Raw genomic sequence first — 12810 nt, 5'->3', positions numbered from 1 at the left:
GCATTTCTAACAAGTTCCTGGGTGATGCTGATGCTGATGCTTAGGGGACCACACTGTGAGAATGACCACCCCGTGGTAGGTAAAGGAAATCCTCTCATCAACATGTTTTTTGCTTGGGCAATGGCCTCATTACCTTTCTGATGGAGAAAAACTAGGAATGTTGATGGGATGGATGCTGGGATCATGCTGAAAACTCTTCTTTTTTTTTTTTTTTTTTTTTTTTGAGGCAGAGTCTCATTCTGTGGCCCAGGCTGGAGTGCAGTGGTGTGATCTTGGCTCACTACAACTTCAGCCTCCTGGGTTCAAGCAATTCTCCTGCCTCAGCCTCCTGAGTAGCTGGGACTACAGGTGCGTGCCACCATGCATTGCTAATTTTTGTATTTTTAATAGAGATGGGGTTTCACCATGTTGGCCACACGTGATGAACTCCTGACCTCAGGTGATCCACCCACCTTGGTCTCCCAAAGTGCTGGGATTACAGGCATGAGCCACCGCGCCCAGCCTTGAACACTCCTCTTGAAGCCAAGAAACAGACTTGGGCCTACTTAATCAGATAATTATGCACCTGTTTCTATGAATCAAACCATAGACAACTGATGAGTGACTCATAACTATAGCTATCACTTATTAAGTGCTATCTATATGCCAGGCACGTCATGCACATTTAATCGTCACAGCAGCCTGCTACCCCCTCCACACTAATCTTCCCAGGCATATTCCCACCCCAGGACCTTGGCATAGGCTGGCCTCTAGACCTATGTAGAGGAAAATAAGTATCTTTCCTTCCCATCTTAGGTTCACAGCTGAGGCCCCTATAATAGAAAACAGATTAATAAAAGTATAAAAATGTATTTAATATAAGTTTTTTCATGGCATGGGAGACTTCATAAGAAAATGAAGACCCAAAGAAACAGGTAAACCCGTGTATTTTTTATGCTCAGTTTGATGGAGAAGTATGATTGGACAAAGGAAATATGACCTAATGCTAATAAACTGGGGGAAACTTAGCAAGGGTTCTTTGCTCAAATTTTTCTGTGTGTCCCTGGGTCTTCAGAGATAAGGATGTCCCTTTCCTTGGCATATAGGGAGGGTACCTCTTGAATGAGGGTCTTATGACCTGCTTCAGGGGAAAGTCAGAAAAATCCTTCCTAGGTTTAATTTGATCTGCTTCAGGCGAGAAGAGGGGAAGGTTAGAGTGACTTTTCTGCTTCTGCTGTTTTCCTTAATTCCAAGGTTCATACTTTGGGAAAATATGTCCTGAAATTCATCACCTGGAATGTGCTTCCCCCACACATCTCTCTCCGGCTCTTCTTTAAGGGTCTTGCAGATACCATTTTGTCAGAGAGGACTTTCCCTTCCCTGGCCGCCCCATCTAGAATCTCAGCCCCACCCCTGTCCCCAACCCATCATCACTGCTTTATTCTCTCTCCTGAGCATTTATCACTAACATTCTATATGTTTTGCTTGTTTATTATCTGTCTTCCTTAGCACATGAGCGCAAGGGCAAGGATCGTGGCTGGTACTTAATCTAGAACTATTTAGTAAGTAGTTAGAGGCAATACTTATTGATACAATGAACAAATTAAACCTTTAGAGAGCCAAGCCTTACTTGGCAAGGATGTGCAGAATTTGGTAACATGATGATTAGAACCCATCAGTTGAAAAAGCAACACATGTGACATTATTTCCTTGGTGGGAGCTGTTTAAATATGTGGGAAGAAAATATTAATAAGTAGAAATTAAAACAGAGAGGATGAGAAGTAGGGGATGAGGAAAAAGCAGGATGGGCTAAGAGGAAGTCTGGGCCATGGCACTACTTACTTTGGTCCTGGGGGCCCTTCTCCCTGAGTCTCCTGCCGAGGGTGGCTCTGGGCAGGTAGGTATGTCACCCTGGCTCTTACTGGGGACAGAAAACAGCTGCTGCAGTTAGCAAGCCTGGAGAACCCTGTCCAGCCCAAATGCTGGAAAGCAGGGTTCATTTCTGAAATGACAAAGAACGGTTCATTGAAAGAGTAGCTTTCAAATAGCTAAACCAGCTGACTCTGGAGGGAGCTAGAACTAGGTTTTCACCCAGAAGTAGCAGTGGCTCGGCGGCATGGCGGCATCGAAGATGCAGGGTCAGAGTGAGGGGATTGTGTAGAAGCTGGCTGCGAGCCAGCCACCAGACAGACTACTGAGGCAAAAGGAAGACTCTGAACCTATGATTTAACTGGGTAAACAGACTCTGGTTGGAAACACTGTGACAGAGCCCACGCCACGTGGAAAATATTAAACATTTCCTCTCTTGGCACCTGTTTCTAACAGACTGGAGTGTTGACTATTTTGCAACGATACATAAATTCGGTTTGTTAGTGAACTCCATGGAGAGTCCACATGCCCTGGCCAACCTTGGCTTATCTCTTATTTAAACATGAAAAAAAAAGAAAGTGGCTGAAAGATTGAGTTCACGGTGCTGTGCACACAGAGGCAGGTGCTCCGTCACGCTTCGCAGCACAGCACACACGAAGCAAGAGGAGAAGGAACGTAAAATACTGTAAAAAGCAACCAACAGACTTCACCCACAGTGATCAGCTGACCACCACTAGATTCAACTTAATTCCATAAACAGCAGTTGTAGAAATCAACTTAGAATAGAAACTTACTCTTTAAATAAAAGCTGAGAAGTGAGAGTGATGATTCCTACTCCATCAAGAAATTGGTGAGGACCTACTATGGGCTGCTGAGTAAAGACCGTACATTGTGTGACAATAGTCACAAAGCTAAGAGGCAGGCAGCTGCAGTCAGCCCAAAAGGGAGTAGCTATCAGGCTAAGGGCTCAGGCTAGGGTAGTGGAATTGTTAAGAGAGGTTACTCCACGATCAAAAAAGTTTAGGACATAACGGGTTAAACAAAGTTAAATGGGTCTCTTCTTTTATAGGCTAGGAATCTATAAGAGAAGATAACAGTACGGAGTGTTTCTCAAATATTTGACTGTAGCAGCCTTTTCTTAGAGAGCCCACGTTAGAAAAAACTGCTCTAAACTTCTTTATTTCATCTGCACGTACGTTGGGGAAGAAGGCTGTGGTCTCAGTGAGATTGTTTATCAGCAAACTTGGTTAGATTGGTAGGAAAAGGTTTGGTCACAACTAGATTAGTGAGTTTCTGAAATGGAAATTAAATTTCCTCAAGCCCCTAAAACTGACTGTGACAAATGGTGACCTAGAGAGGATGCCCCTCCAGATGGGACTCGGGGTTGACCTTTTCTGAATATGCGTCACGCTGCAGGGCTTTAGACAAGACAAGACCTACCATCAGATACTAGTGTGTTTGTTTGTTTATTTGTTTTGTTTTTAAAGTGCTGTTTGCAACCTACCAAATTGATTTTATTAACCTTTAAGGGATTGCAATCTGTCATTTGAAAAACACTAAACTCTATCTAAACCTAAGCATATTGACATTCTTATACCCAGCCAGGCATAGTGGCTCATGCCTGTAATCCTAGCACTTTGGGAGGCTGAAGTGGGAGGCTCACTTGAGCCCAGGAGCTCGAGACCAGCCTGGGAAACGTAGGGAGACTTTGTCTCTACAAAAAAATTTAAAAATTGGCCAATCATGGTGGTACATGCCTGCAGTCCCAGCTACTCAAGAGGCTGAGGTGGGAAGATTGCTTGAGCCCAGGAGTTTGAGGCTGCAGTGAGCTGAGATCACACCACTGCACTCCAATCTGGGTGACAGAGCAAGAACTTGCCTCTAAAAAAGAAAAATTCTTAAATGCTTTTCCTCAAATAATTTGATGCTCACTATTTTATGAGGTAAGAGAAGAGCAAAGGTGGGTTGGAGGGGCTTTAGGACCACATCTTTCTTTCAGGAAAGGTAGTACCTAGGACCTTCTTCAAGCAATACAAGATCTGGACCAGACCCCTGGGTTTGAAAAAGAAGGGAGAACTGTGGTTAGAGCCGTTGCTAACATGTTGCTTTTAAATTTTAAATGTGATTTCATATTCTAATCTTATTCTGTAAGCAACTCACATCTATCTGTTTCCTGTGTTAGTTCTAATCAAGATCACAGATGAACTCCCAGATAACAGGATTGCTGTGGGTTTGGTCTGCAACACATTAGGTAGCTCTTAGGAGTAGGAAAAAGAAATATTTTTCTTTTCCATCTTAGGTTGGAAATGTTATAAATGGCTGAGGCATTTATAACAAAAGACAGATTAATAAGAGAAAAGCATTAACATTTCCTGTGGCACAGCAGCCTTCAGGAATGAAGATCCAAAGAAAGGACTAAACCTGTGTATTTTTTTTGTGTAGGTCGTTGAGGAAGTGAATGGTTGTGGAGAAGTATGAATGGAAAAAGGGCATGTCTAATGGGAATTAACTGGGGAAAACTTAGTAAGGCCTGTTTGTTCAGATTCTTCTTTGTGTCCCTGTGTCTTCAGAAATAAGGAGCCTTCTTTGGTCTGGGTATGGGGAGGGCATCTCTGGAATGATGGCTTTATGACCTGCTTCAAGGGAGGTCATAAATAGAGCAGGTAATTTGGCAAACCTTGTTTCATATCTTCGTCAAGATTCAAGGGGGAAGGGTGAGGGGAAGGTGAAAGAGACCTTCCTGCTTCTGCCATTTTCTCCAATGCCAAGGTGCCATATTTGGGGCCAGTGTGTCCTGAACCCCATCACAGGCAATCACAGGGCAGGTGGGCTTACCTGAAGATGTTCTTTCCTTTCCCTCACAATTAGTGTCTTGATGTCAGCTCCTTGATACTGAGCCTGGCTCAGCTTCGGAAGAAAAGCGGACCCCCAGACCCAGGACCCCCATGGTCTCCTGCTGCATTGAGAAAGATTAATGGTTAAAAAAAGACAAAAAGATTCTCTTCATACCTTCCTACCATATCAGAGAGGCCTGAGCCTAAAAACCCCGGCCCCAACCCTGGGGTGTTGTTTACAAGATCAGAGACTTTACAAGACCTCCTCACCTTCTGCTGTCCCAATGGCACTTCCAATGAATTTATTTTTTATTTTTTTATTTTTTTTTAGCTAGCAATTGGATGTGATATTTTGCAAAGCACTGTGGTTTTTCAAGCTTTATTTCAAGGGGTCTAGAAAATATTTTTACTTTCAGTTTTCTTTTTCCACTCTCTTTCTTCTGTGCTTGATTCACTTGATTTCCTTCTTAGTATTTTGTCCATGAAATTCCTCAATATTGTTCCTTGGAGTAAGATCTGAAATACAAAATGCTACCTTGTTTGGAAAATTAAAAGAAAACTGTAAGTGCAGGTAATGGGGCTTGAGGAGCAGCGGGAGAGAAGAGGGGTAGTTGCAGGGGCTGGAGGGCCATAGTCCAGTGAGAATGGCAAATGATTCGATATAATTTCAAGACTAAAAAAATATAGATTTTTACCTTCTTAAATCCATTTAACTGCTCAAATGATTATTGCTCCCCTGGTGTTTATAAAAAAACATTGCAATGAAAGGAGACAGACTTACACAGACTTAAAAGAGTTTTTAGAAACCATTAAACTCCCTAAGTCTGTTTTTTTTTTTTCGCCCGATTGTTATGAATCCTAACTTAACCATTTCACTGTCTGCAGAAAAGGGACAGTGGCATTCTGTGGTCAAAGGGGTGGCTCTGGACACCACCTCTGCATTCCTAGCTGTGCCAACAACTCTCTAGGTGATCAAGGGCAAGTCACCTCACCTTGCCAAGCCCGTTTCCTCCGTTTAAAATGAGAGGTCAGCCAGGCACGGTGGTTCATGCTTGTATCCCAGCACCTTGGGAGGCCGACGAGTGTGGATCACCTGAGGTCAGGAGTTTGAGACCAGCCTGGCCAACATGGTGAAACCCTGTCTCTACTAAAAATACAAAAATTAGCCAGGCATGGTGGCACACACCTGTAATCCCAGCTACTTGGGAGGCTGAGGCAGGAGAATTGCTTGAACCCGGGAGGCAGAGGCTGCAGTGAGCTGAGATGATGCCATTGCACTCCAGCCTGGGCAACAGAGCAAGATTTTGTCTCAAAAACAAATAAATAGGCTGGGTGCGGTGGTTCACACCTGTAATCCCAGCACTTTTGGAGGCCGAGCCCGGTGAATCACCTGAGGTTGGGAGTTTGAGACCAGCCTAACCAACATGGTGAAACCCCGTCTCTACTAAAAATAGAAAAAATTAGCCAAGTGTGGTGGCACATGCCTGTAATCCCAGCTACTTGGGAGGCTGAGGCAGGAGAATCACTTGAACCTGGGAGGTGGAGAGCCGAGATCGCGCCACTGCACTCCAGCCTGCGCAACAAGAGTGAAACTCCATCTTAATAATAATAATAATAATAAATAAAAATAAAAAGTAAAATGGGGGATCATTCACAATTCTACTCAGGGTATTGTCAGGATTAAATGAAACAATGTGTGACAAGCCCTCACTAAAAAGTCTGTCATATGGTGAATGCTCAATACGTTTTATTTTGGAACGCTACGTGAATAGAATTACTGCAAGTAAACCAAGATTCAGTCATTGGCAGAGAGTTCCATGAAAGCCCTGCAAGAGATGGAGATTGCAGGGGAAAGTTCCCTGTAGGCCTTTGGCTCCACGTATTGAACACAGCAGATTTCATCCTGGAGTGATTTGCTCCCCAGGGGACATTTTCACACTAGTGTGTGTGTTGGTGGGAGTGGGAAGTGCTACTGGCATCTACTGGGTAGGGCCAGAGATGCTGCTTAACATCCTACATTGCACAGGACAGTCCCTGCAACAGAGTTATCTGGCCTCAAATGCCAACTGTGCAGAGGTGAGGATTAGCACGAGAGGACTAGCACAGTCCCTTTAGCCTCTTAGCTCCAGGAGTAATGCTTTCCTTTATGGCTAAAAAACAAAAGTTGTAAATGGAGTTGAAACCTCCCTTGCAAAGATAATGACAATGAGAGGAGTCTAGCATGGCCAACTCCATCTTGCTTCTAGTCTCACAGGCTGGCTATCCTTGCTCAGTCGTGGGCACACGCTAGGCTAACCACGGGCAGAATTTAGTTTATAGTTTAACTTTGAAGCAAGGATGATAACAGTTCCTTCCTTAAACTGATTCCCTCCTTGTTCCGGGGCTGAAACCATCTTTGGTAAGACTAATGAAAGACCACAAGATTAGGATTATGAAGTTGAAACATTCCAAAATAATACAAAAATTGAATAGCCTTCTTGGTTTGGGGAGGGGATGATGGCATTATACAGAATTCACTGACCTTGCCACTTTAGGAGCAAAAGGTAGTTGTGGCTTACAAAAGAATGTTTCATAATATCCACAGGAAGTGAATAAAGATTCCCCTGTTGTCCCATTTGAATGCTATGCCACAGTTAGGAAGGTCAAAAAGTCTGATTATATGGCCGCCTTTGTGGCAAGAATGGAGGTTCCAGTAATCTTCATAAAGTTGGTAGAAGTGGGTTGCATAAAATGTTTCAAAGTTAGAATGCCCCTCAGAGCACTGAAAATTTTGGTCATAGAGGGAAACATCTGCAAGCACATGACTTTATGATGAGCATTATATTTCTCATGATCAGCATTATATTTTGAAGAGCTCCCCAGCTGACCATGATATAATAACGACGTCTATCTTCAAAACACTTAGCACTAGAGAGAGACTTTAATGGAACCTGATCTGTACGGCCAGAAGGAAATCTCCTTGACATCCACGAGTTAAAAAGACAGCGTGGAATAATGCTCAGTGGTAGGGAGAGCACTGATCCAGGAACCTGAAGATTCGAGCAGCTTCTGACTGACTGCATATGTGATCTTGGGCAGTCTTCAAGCCCTTTAGTTCAGTCCTGTCAGTAAAATGAGGATGGATGTTGGCATCTGCTCTGTGTACCCCAGTGGGCTGTGAACATTTGCGAAAGCTTCACGAATCACTGACTAAACAACCAGTGTCTTACTGTTCTTGTCAAAAGGTAATGAGAGTTAGAATCAAATTGTATCCTATTAAGGAAATATGTTTATAACCAAATTATTTCCTAAGAACTTCATGTTTCCTGGCATAGTCTTTCATTTCTCTCCTAACATAAAATCTGTCAGGAAATCTATGTTTCACTGGGTAGAAAGCTGCATAACCAGTAAGCATATTTTATAATGTCTTATTTTATAGCCATCCCCTTTGGTCATCTAGATAGGATCTTTTGGAGGTGACCCTAGCCAGAAATCTTTTCATGACAATGGAGAGAAACCCATCCAAGTTAGTACAAATGAAAGCTCTTTACAAAAACTAAATAAAAAGCAGCAGGTCATCTCACATGCATCCCAATCAAAGTAGAACCACTCTTCATATAAATCTCATCCCAAACCCACAAATGACAAAATCAGCCCAGTCAATTCCCCCAAGCCTATATGAACTTACTGCTCCAGTACTCATCACTGATGTACTACAATTTCTTTCTTCTTTCTTTTTCTTTTTTTGAGATGTAGTCTTGCTCTGTCACCCAGGCTGGAGTGCAGTGGCACTATCTCGGCTCACTGCAACCTCCACCTCCCGGGTTCAAGCGATTCTCCTGCCTCAGCCTCCTGAGTAGCTGGGATTACAGGCAGGCGCCACCATGCCTTGCTAATTTTTTGTATTTTTAGTAGAGACGGGGTTTCACCATGTTGGTCAGGCTGGTCTGGAACTCTTCACCTCGTGATCCGCCCGCCTTGGCCTCCCAAAGTGCTGGGTTTACAGGCATAAGCCACCACACCCGGCTGATATACTACAATTTCTGCATCTCTTAGTTTAATCTCTTTCCTTCTTCCTTTATCTTCTTGCCTGCAAAGCAGATGCCATTCTGTTGTGTCCACATCAGCTTCCTTTTTAGCACTCCAAGTTCAGAGTGCATATCACCAAAGCAATAGAGGGACAAGGACATTGAGAAGGGTACTTATACAGAACCATCTTTGGATAAGGTGCTTAACTGCTCAGTGCTGCAGTTTCCTCATCTGTAAAATAGGAATAATATTATTCCCAACCATAGTGCCTGATCCATGATGCTCAGTATTGGCCATTGTCATTATTAATTTTAGGGATAGGTAAATGTATGAAACTGACCAAAAGCAGGCATAGAACTGCATAATCCAAACTCTACCAAATTCTAAAATAAGATGAGCCGTATTGAGTTTGTCAAGTGCATTTCCAACATAGGTGACTTGGCCTCCGTCTTGAAGGAAGTGATGGAAATGACTTGGTGGAGAGAGGTGTTTTGGTTTTCAATGGCTATGTAACAACTCATCCCAAAATATAGTGGCTTAAAACAATAGCAATTATTTATTTACTCACAATTCTGCAATTGGGCAGGGCTTGGCAGGAATGGCTCACCTCTGCTGTACATGGCATCTATGAGCTGGACCATCCAAGGTGGCCTTTTTACTTACATGATGGCATATCAGGTAACAGCTGGCCAGGCATCTCTTTCTGTGTGATCTCTCCACCTGGCTAGCTTGGGCTTTCTGTCATCATGACAGTCTCAGGATAGTCTGACTTCTTACAATGTGGCCAGCTTCCCCCAAATACAAGAGGAGAAGCTTCCAGATCTTGGTGCCTGGACTCAGGAGTCCCAGAAATATTTTCACCACATTGTATGCATTGCTCGAAACAGTCACAGGGCCAGCCCAGCTTCAAGAGGAGAAGACTGTACAAGCGCATGAGTCTCAGGAGGTGTGGCTTACTGGGCCGCCCGTGAAAGAGACGATGACAGGAGGTTAACACAGAAGCTTAGCTGTAGGAGATGGTACATGTGAAAATCAAAGCAAAGAAAACACACTAGGATCAGCCAAGATGAGCATGAGAATTGTGAAAAAGACTGGCCTGGCTGTTGTTTTGAAGGGCAGAAATAGAATCTGAGGGTTTATTCGAATCTAAGAGAGTTCTATCATATCCCCTGTACTGTAAGATTTAAAGGTTCAAACTATGAAGTAACAGAAACCCCCACAAGTGTCCCTGGAAGTCATTGTCTTTTGGGAATTTGAATGTTTTCTTTCAACTCTAGGTCAAATTAACCTGTTGAACTCCTGTCAGCTTTTTAAACTGGGAGGCTCAGGAGCAGATACCGAGTCACAAAGGCCCTGGGTCAGGCCTCTAATAGGAAGTTCATTTCTATGGTCGTTTTTTTCTGTTACTGTCTAGTACAGTACTTTTCCTATGTAGTCTTGCCCTCTGTTTCTCTGTCTTCTGAAGCAGTAAAACCCTTAGTTTTCTATGGGCTGATTATCTTCCATAGGTATAGATCTAGAAAACTTCCCAAGGAAACAGCTCTGGGCTTGATTGATCCAGGGTGCTGTTTGGGAAGCTGCTCTCTGCCCCATGGTGCGGGTGTATGGGGTGGGTATAGGGGCTGAGATCTGAGGTGAAGGGGTAAGGGGAGTGGTATTCAGTGTGACTGCTGATCTGGGGCTTGCAATGTATGCACCAGTGCTTTTCTCTCCTGGCTGAGAAATAGCAAGCTTAGGCCTGCCTCCGAGAGTCACTTGGAGCCTAGAGGGCTGGCGGAGCCTGATACCAGCAAGGCGTGCCTGCCACAGAGAAGGCATCACAGCTACATGTTAATTAACCAAGAGGACATGGTCCAACCTCACATCTCATTGTCAGAAAACGTTTTTACCAGAGGAAGCCATGCCAGGAGCCCAGCATTTGTGCTGAGCTGCGACCTGCCCTGCAGTTACAGCTGAGAGAAGGTCAAGCCTTCCTCTTCCTTAGCCCCTGCCTCCTCTTGTCTCTGCCTTCTAAGGAAACCACTGCCTCACTCCACTCCTGCCTCTTAGCCCTCCAGAGAGTCCATCCCCTCTCCTCCTTTCCTCATTCTAATCACCAAACGTCTCTATGGTGCCTTCAGAATGTGAGATTTTTTTTTTTTATGCACACAGTTTTGTTTTAAAGCAGCGTTAGTCTCAGGGTTCATTAATTAAAACAACACACTTAACTGGACCATTAACTCATTCATGGCTAACTTCTCATGGCTAGATCCCCTGCACTCACTCTTTCTGCCAGTTCCTAGGACTGTTGAAACAGGAATGAGCTGTAAACAGGTTTGAGAACAGTGCAGGGAGCTTCAAGATTAGCTTTCCTTTTTCTGTTCATCAGAAGGAAAAGAAATTAGAATTTGGAGTCTAGGGGCAGGAGGGGGGCAAGGACACTGTTACTTAATTATTAATAATCTTTTTAGAAGTCCCATAGGTTTATCACTGAGGAAAACCCATGGGAGGTCATATTACCACCCTGGCACAGAGGAGGAGTTCCATCCACAGCTGTTGAATGATGTGTGAATATCAATCACCCTGCAAGGAATCACTCCCCTGCTTGGTATTTTATATTTTGTTCCCTAAGTTTGTCCCTTAGGACTCTTCTTCCATCACAGACTGTATCAATGGAAAACAAGAGATGAGTTTCTTAGAAACAGCTTCTGTCAACAGTCCCTCCACCTCCCTCCACCTCCTCTGCCAAAAGTGGTGAGGCTGTAAACAGCTTTTATCAGAAAACTGGCACTTGGAAAATATAAAACCAATTAGGGAGCTGTGAAATGACTCAAGAGAGCATGATTGGAGAGCTAGAAGGAAGAATACACACATACCAGACAAGAGCCGTTAAGATGTAACCTTTTGGAAGACAGTGTTGATTGTAAATAGTCAAGCTCTAAGTTTAATCATTTGGTAGTTACTGAACTTCTTTAGATACATTTGTGTGTGTGTGTGTGTGTGTGTGTGTGTGTGTGTGTGTGTGTGTGTGTGCTTTGTAAGGTTGCTGGACTGAGGAGATTTATCAAGGGGAAAGTCTAGATAGTTCTTCAGGGAAACGTTTTAGGTGTTCTTTTGCCTTGTGTATTAATCTGCTCAGGCTGCCAGAAGAAAGTACCAAAGACTGCACGGCTTAAACAACAGAAATGTATTTTCTTGCAGTCCTGGAGGGTGGACATCCAAGATCAAGGTGCCAGCAGAGCTGGATTCCCCTCAGGTCTCTTTCCTTGGCTTGCACATGGCTGCTCTCCTGCTGCCTCTTCACACAGTCATCCCTCTTCGGGTATGGACCCCTGGTGCCTCTCCCTCTTCTTACAAGGATATCAGTCAGATTAGATTAGGGCCCCACCCAATGACCTCATTTAACCTAATTACCTCTTTTTAAAAACTTAAAAACAAATAGAGGCAGGGTCTCACTATGCTGTCCAAGTTAGTCTTGAACTCCTGGGCCCAAGCGATCCTCCCACCTCGGCCTCCCAAAGTGCTGGGATTACAGACATGAGCCACTGTGCCTGGCCACCTAATTACCTCTTTAAAGGCCCTTTGACATACAAATTTTGGAAGCACATAATTTCTTCCACAACATCTTGTTTGCTTGCATTGGGTGACAAGTAACACCCTTTCTTCCCTGCACCCTCTCTTTCTGCCAGTTCCTAGGATTGTTGAAATAGGAATGGGCTGTAAACAGGTGAGGGAATTGTACAGGGAGCTTCCGTAGCTTTCCTTTTTCTGTTTGTCAGAAGGAAAAGAAATTAGATTTCAGAGTCATTTGACAAGGGGTGGGAGGGGTCAAGGAAATAATTAATTATTAGTAACCTTTTCAGAAGTTCCGTAAGTTTATTACCGAGGAAAACCCGTGGGAGGTCACATTATAGTGTTTTCATTTGAATCTAAGACAAAGAATGGGCTTGGTAGTTATAGTTTCTCTCCAAGTCTAGGAATGCATAACATTTGTAGGTTTTAGTCTCCAAGGGTGTCTTGTGTAGCAGTAGAAGCCAAATTCATTACAAAGGAGAGGCTGGAGCAAGTTGTCATGTGATGCCGCCAACTTGGCAGGTCAGGACTTGCCACCAAAGCCCAACTGCCTGGCAGTCCCCTGCCA

At 43.8% G+C, this 12810-nt stretch overlaps 1 long non-coding RNA gene across 1 annotated transcript; it reads right to left on the bottom strand.

The window, feature by feature from the left end:
- Positions 1–5045: 5045 nt before the first annotated feature.
- On the bottom strand, positions 5046–9543 carry LOC115832377. Its single transcript, XR_004027864.1, has 3 exons — positions 9354–9543; positions 8623–8751; positions 5046–5198 (listed from the first exon to the last, which is right to left on the bottom strand). It is a non-coding gene; the product is annotated as an uncharacterized LOC115832377 (long non-coding RNA).
- Between the last annotated feature and the right edge of the window lie 3267 nt (positions 9544–12810).

Source organism: Nomascus leucogenys, chromosome 3 (genome assembly GCF_006542625.1).
Source record: "Nomascus leucogenys isolate Asia chromosome 3, Asia_NLE_v1, whole genome shotgun sequence".
In the NCBI taxonomy this organism is placed as follows: Eukaryota; Metazoa; Chordata; class Mammalia; order Primates; family Hylobatidae; genus Nomascus; species Nomascus leucogenys.
This window is presented reverse-complemented; position numbering and strand designations above follow the sequence as displayed.